The sequence below is a fragment of the Neovison vison genome, chromosome 6 (assembly GCF_020171115.1).
Source record: "Neovison vison isolate M4711 chromosome 6, ASM_NN_V1, whole genome shotgun sequence".
NCBI lineage: Eukaryota > Metazoa > Chordata > Mammalia > Carnivora > Mustelidae > Neogale > Neogale vison.
The window spans coordinates 123,503,486-123,510,699 of record NC_058096.1 but is presented as its reverse complement, the minus strand read 5'-3'; positions in this window follow the sequence as shown (position 1 = coordinate 123,510,699).

Below are 7,214 nucleotides of genomic sequence, written 5' to 3'. Positions count from 1 at the left end.
AGAGTGGTATGAATATTGCATTACAATGATCACACCTACACACAGCGCAAGTGTGGCCAGAATCAGATAAGCCACAGCACACTGATTCTGCCTCTCTGGAGAACACAAGCCTTACCTTTAGTGACCACAGCAGTTGGCTGCTTTCTCTAGGGCCCACCTAACCAGTAGGATTCTATCAAACGCAAACATGATTGGCATTGGACCCCCTGCACATCATGCTGCATGCCCCCCACCCAGGGTCCTTCCCAAGGTATAAAAAAGGAGGCAAGGATTTGGTTTTAACACTAGCTCTTCACTAACTGGCTGTGTGACCTTGAGGAAGTCCCTCTCTCACTCGGGGTGTCAGCTTCCTCATCTAGCCAATGATCTGGTTTGATGTGCCATTTTACAGATGATCTTTAATGAAATGAGAATAATGCTCCTCTCTCTGGCTCTCAGGATTGTCCTCAGTTTCAAATAAGCAGTATAGCTGACAGCATGATACAAAGTGGAAAATGCTGTTAAAGAGGACGAGGTTTTTTTTTTTTTTTTAAGATTTTATTTATTTATCAGATAGAGATCACAAGTAGGCAGAGAGGCAGGCAGAGAGAGAGAGGAAGGGAAGCAGGCTCCCTGCTGAGCAGAGAGCCCGATTCGGGGCTCGATCCCAGGACCCTGGGATCATGATCTGAACTAAAGGCAGAGGCTTTAACCCACTGAGCCACCCAGGTGCCCCAAAGAGGATGAGTTTTTATAAGATGCAAATATGTATGCTCACTGTGGTACACATACATAAATGTATATATGTCAAATGTAAGCAAGAAATTCACAAGTACATGCCACTGTGTTGAGCCATAGTCTCTCTGTATGTCTACATATTCCAACACCTCTATCCATCTTTCTTCAGTGAAGCTTCTAAGGCTACAGGAACAGATAATGAGTGGCCACGTCTACTCTAAAACAGCTTGCAGCATGTTGGCAGAGTCTCTAGCTAAGTAAATAGTGGTTTATGTACACCTCTCCTTTCCCCCCTCTTTTCCCTTTCTTTTCTTTTTCTCTTTTGATATCCACTCTAGATTCATTCATTCATTTAGCACCTCTGTAAAGAGGGTGCAATGGACTGAATGTTTGCACCCCTCCTCCCAAATTCTTATGTTGAAATGTTCATCCCAAGGTGATCCTATTTGGAGGTGGGGCCTCAGGAAGTGATCCGGTCACGAGGGTGGAGCCCTTGTGAATAGGATTAGTGCCCTTACAAGAAGAAGCCAGAGAACTGGCTCTCTCTCTCTCTCTCTCTCTATCACATGAGGATATAAGAAGCCAGCAGTCTGCAGCCCAGAAGAGGGCCCTCCCTGGATCCTGACCATGCTGATTTTAGACTTCCAGCCTCCAGAACTGTGAAAAAGAAATTTCTGTTGTTTATAAGACACTCAGTCTGTAACACTTTGTTACAGCCACCCTCACAGATCAAGACAAAGGGTGTCAGTGAAGGGCTCCTGAGGAGGCGAATTTAAAGCTGTTTCCTTAAGAATTGGGAAGAGCCAGCCATGTGACAAGCAGAGGAGAAGAGCATTCCAGATAGAAGGACAGTAGATGCTAAGGTCCTGAGTTAGGGAAGGGCTTGGCATGTTAAAGAAACAGAAACATAGCTGGAGAGGCTGCTGTGCAGGAAAGAAGGAGGAGGAGAGAAGGACAAGAAAGTGGTCTTGTCAGGATCAACGGGTCATCATAGGGGGCATGTGCCTCAGGAGGCTGTTGAAAGATGTTAAGCTAGGTAATGTGACAGCTTTACTTATATTTCAGTAATATTACTTTTGGTTCTAGGTGGGAAATAAGTTGTGGGGGCCAAGGGAAAAGACGAGAGGACTGCTACCACAAGCATGGATACCTGGGCTAGGAGACAGAGTCAAGGTAGACTCTGCCCTTTCTAACCAATGGGGGCTGTGGGAGAGCAGGGGAGAGGAATCAAGGATGGTACCCAAGATTCTGGATTAAGTACTGGACGGATGATGGACCCAGGCAGGGGAGATTGGATAAACTTCAGAGAATATCAGCATCTGCCCTGAATGAGGGACGATCTTGAAAGACAAATGAATGGGATCAAGCAGTAGCAGGTGAGTCTGTGTCAGTTAGGTCTTCTGGAAAACGGAACCCACACCAGTCCTTTTAACAGAGAGAACTGAATGTAAGGACCAGTAAACAGACTGGAGGATTGATGACAGAAAAGGGATACTGAGAAGACAGAGGCTAAAGAAAAGGCTACTACAAGGACAGCTTGCCAAAGAGCAAGGAGTCAGGGTGAGTGGGGAACTGACATAATAGGTACAGAGGAAGCATTCACTGGTTCGAGTTGTTAAACTCCGAGTTTGTCATGTATGTATTTCCTCTTCTTATTTTGCGAGATAAAAGAAACAGGGTATGTGGGGAAATGTTGATACGATTTAAATTATTGATATTACTTCAACAGTTGCCCTACTCCAAAGTAAATAGGAGGTATATGCAGAAAACAGAGAGCTAACATGAATACCAACGTGGTATAAGCGCTCCTACATGCAAGTGTCCCTATTTTGGCCTATTGCCACGTCTTCCTAGTACAAGCCTTCACCATCATCCAGCCCCACAGACTCAGCTATGCCACACACACACACAAAGAGGCATATGTACATCAACATACACAGGCACACATATACTTTATAGACATTTATCCATACATTTGTCTGGACACATGTGTATGTTCATACATGTGTATGTTCATGCACACACACACACTTGTAGGGACACATGTGTCAACACACATGTTTGACATTCATTGCCTCTGCACCACATCATCTGATCTGAGGTCAGGGAAAACCTCCTGAACTAACAGGGACTTGACTTCAAGGCTGAAGGATTAGAAGACCTAATAGGCATAGTTCTGAGAGAACATTTTAATATCTGTGATGGGAGGTAAGACACTGGGGGTGGGGAGGGAAGGAAAGGGGAGACAAGGTGGAAGAAGGTAAGGTAAAGCAGTTCCCTGCCACTCTAGTCTCCAAGTGATCTGTGAGGACATTTTGGTTCAAAATCAAAGGGTTTCTTTGCCAACAAATGACCAGAAGAATCAGGTTTTGTAGAAGTTCTCAGAAAAGCTAATGCATTCCAAGGCAAATAATTGACTGAAACTAGGAAAAAATGCAATTTAGGGAGAAGCCCAAGGGACACATGTTACTGCAAAGCTGAAGTGGCCCCAGAAGCTTGAATTTTTTATACCAAGTTGTAGAAGTTAGCAAAATAGGGTCCAAAACAGAGTTCTTCAGATGCTGTGAATCTATGCATGACTTCATTTCCATTCCTTTAATTCCACCAGGAGCTACAATTTCTAAATTTTCCTTCAGGAAAAAAATCATTTAGCTCAGAAATAATGCTTTCTATATAAAACTGTAGCAGTTTCAGGGTTTATTTCTTTGATTTTGTTTCCTTCCAAGAAAATCAGAATAAAGGGAGTATTTCATCTTAATAAAGCCAGATTTGGGAAGTTTCTCTGAGCACCAAAGCGGAAAACAAATTCACCGAAAAATTGACCAAGTGCTGCACCCACCTGGCCCTGGGCATATGGAGTAGACAGAGTCAGCTCTGCCTTCCATGGGTCTTTATACATGAAATTGGAGAAGAAAATCAAGTCCTACCCCTATGTGGGCTTTGGTGTCCAGGCCAGATTTCACAGGAGTCGAGCCCTTCATTGCATCCCTGGGGTCATGAATATTGAAGGGAATTGAAGAAGCAGAAAACTAGAAGTTAGGCATAGCAGGTAGGAGAACAGCAGTAAAGATCCAGAGGCTGGACTAGAGTGTCAGATGCATGAATGTGAAACAATGAGAAATATATATTGGTCTCTGCTCCTTGTCCTGACACAGGGCTCCTAAGCCTTTATAGTTTCCTAAGCGAAAAGAGTACTAGGAGCATCTTTTGTTCTGATATTTGGCCTTTGACTCTGGCTCCTGACACAAGGCTCCTAAATCTCTTGGAATTTGCTGAGTGATAGGAGCATTTCTGGTTCTAAGGAGGTAATTCAGTGGGCCTCTGGATTGGGGCCAGTCAGGAGAAAGACAAAGCTATGAGCAGAAGCTTGCAATTTTCAGTCCCACCCCTTGCTCTCCAGAGAGATGCAAACGGCCGGAATGGAGTCAATGACTGATCATGCCTATGTGATGAAGCCTCTGTAAAAATCCCAGTAGTATAAAAGTAGTAGTATAAAAATCCCAAGGAGCTTCTGGGCTGGTGGAGACGTCCACATGCTGGGAGTTTGGCACACCCCAACTCCATGGAAACAGAAGCTCCCATGCTTGGGACCCTCCAAGACCTTGCCCTATATACTTCTTTACCCAGCTATTCTTCCATACCTTTTATCATATCCTTTATCATATAACAAACTGGTCAACATGTGTTTTCCTGAGTCCTGTGAGCTAGTCCAGCAAATGACTGAACCCAAGGAGGTGTTGTAGGAACATTGGTTAGATGTCCAGGTGACCTAGGATGTGTGAGTGGTGTCTGAAGTGAGACAGTCTCGTGGGACGGAGCCCTTACATTGTGCGATCTGACACTGACTCAGGTAGATTATGTCAGAATTGAAGGGAATCATGGTGTCCCAGAAAATTGCATGGGGATACTCCCCACACTTGTGGTGTCAGAAGTGTCAGAAGTGAAGTGAAATGTGGCAGCAGCATGAGAGTAAAGGAGAAATAATACACAGGAGTGTGTTTTTCCTCTTCAAGAGTCATAAGCCTGGATGGGGATTGGAGGTAAATTATAGGAGTTGATGAAAAACAGAATTTTAGTTTATCATATGGCTAATGAAAAGCATGTATGGGTTGTTGAGCTGGAAATGAATAATAATAGTGATTATAGTAGCAATAGCTAACATTTATGACAGTATTATAGGCAATATACAAAGCATGTTACATGTACTGGCTATGTAATTCTCACAAAAGCCCTTTGAATGAGATAGGCCCTGTTGTGATCTCCACTTTCCTGGTAGGGAAATGAGGCCCCAAGGGGTTAAGTAACTTGCCTGGGGTCACACAGCTTATGGGAGAGGTTGAGGTGGAATGTAGCCCTTGACCTGGAGGCTGCGATGAGTGAAGGTTCTATGCTGCCTTCCCCCTGGGCCCTATCTCACCGAGCTCTTGTCTGCGGATGAAGCTGAAAGGCAAGAGAAGCTGAAGTGAGAGGTAAAGAGGGCTTTGGTGATGTTCCTGGGTCTGGATCATGATCTACTTGTCTTCCTGAACCCTCCCTTGTGACTTAACCTAATTGGAATAAAGGTCCTGCCACTTACAATATACCCTCCCTTAGAGCCTTTATTAGTTTTGGATTGGGGCTCGTCTGTGCCTTCATCAGAGTAACTTCCTAAGTCCTTGTTAAGTGCTGGGACACAGAGATAAAGGACACACTTCCCCCCGCCCTCAGGATTGAAACCATGGGGAAAGGGTCAGGGCACGCAGGGCAGGGCAGGTCCCTGTGGGGGGAGGAGGGCCCAGGATGCTCTAGGAAGTCAGGGAAGGCTCCCAGTGGAGGCAACACGTTAGTGGCATGGAGGGTGCTTGGAGTTTGCCAGGTAATACAGAGGGGAACAGAGACACTGGACATGGGCCAGGTCCTCACCTAGGCCTAGGGACCCCCACCAAGATCTTCTGACAAGGTCCAGAAAGACCCTCCCCTTGCCTTGTCGCCTCACACCAGTAGAGGCTTTTGGTGCCCATCTCCCGACAAAGAATAAATAATAACAGAAAGGCCACTACTACCCAAGTACCAGATATTCAATGTCCCTAATGAAAATGTTTGTTTCCCAGGTTAAAGAGAGCTGCACATCTTATGTGGGTAAAAGTGAATGGCTATGGTTTAGAGAACAGAGCCAGCTTCTCTTGGCACCAGCCCAATGTCTCTGTGGGTTTAAAGATGAGAATCTACCTGTCAGATCGGAGGGACCTCACCTCAAGCCTCACCTGTGAAGACTGGATTTTCTCATTGGATCAACTCTAATTATGAAAACAAGGTCTTCTCCCTGCCCTCAGCTCTCCAGGAATAACCAGAAAGGGAAAGTAAAGTCCCTGATGTATTTGTGGGTTCCCCAGGAGGACACCTCATTTGAGTGACCGTCACCTTCCCAGGATGTTGGGCATATGTCCTATCTCTGTCACTCTGTTTCTATAGGACTCTGTCTGGGTATTTACACTCTCTGGGCCTCAGAACTTCACTCTGTATGAGGGGGATATTAACTCCCACTGGCAAGGGTAGTCATGAAGACTACAGGGGTGTAAAATGAGAATATATCCCCACAGTTGCAAGCACAGTGCCTGGCCTGTGGCAGATGCTCAGCAATTGAGATTTGTTGCGACAATTGCAGTGATAACCCACACAGTTGCCATTGTTCCATTCAGTTGTGTCTTGATGCAGACTGCTCTTTTAAGGCAGAGCTGTTCTGAACTTTTTCCAAATCACTAGGCTCTTTTTGACTATCTGCAGAAACAACAAACCCCGGCGAAAAGCACAAACACATGAGATTTTGCACAGGATTTCAGTGAAGTCAAGAAACCCAAACTCCACCAACATGCCCCATCCCGCAGAAGTCCACAGCACACCACAGTTCTGAGGCCCTGCATTTGGACAACTTGCCTATCTCTCAGCTGATTTATTTTGCTCTGAGATAAGAGTGAGAGGTCTCAGGATGCCTGGGTGGCTCAGTCAGTTAAACGTCTGACTTCCGCTCAGGTCATGATCCCAGTGTTTTGGGATCAAGCCCCACATCGGGATCCTGGCTCAGCAGGAAGTCTGCTTCTCCATCTCCCACTCCACCTGCTTGTGCACTTGCACAATAATACATAAAACAATAAATAAATAAAATCTTAAAAAAAAAAAGGAGTGAGAGGGTTTCTATACTTTCCCGGAGCAGTGTTGGGAGACCTGTCCCCATGTGCCATGTTGAGCCACAGAGCAACTAAGGAGCTGCAGGAATCAGTGTGTACACCACGCGCTGTGTGCAGCCTGAGAAAATAGCAGCACCTGTCTCGCCCACGAGCTTGAGTTTTCCTAACGTAGGAAGCTGTCCCGGCAATGAACAATTACAAAATACATAGTCACTCCAAGCACAAACACCAACCTGTGGAGGTACCAGAAATATTTTGACATTTAGGGAGACCCTCAAACTTGACAAGGTCAGAAACCCCTGCTGTGGTCCAGCTGCCCTTCCTGGGCCTCTA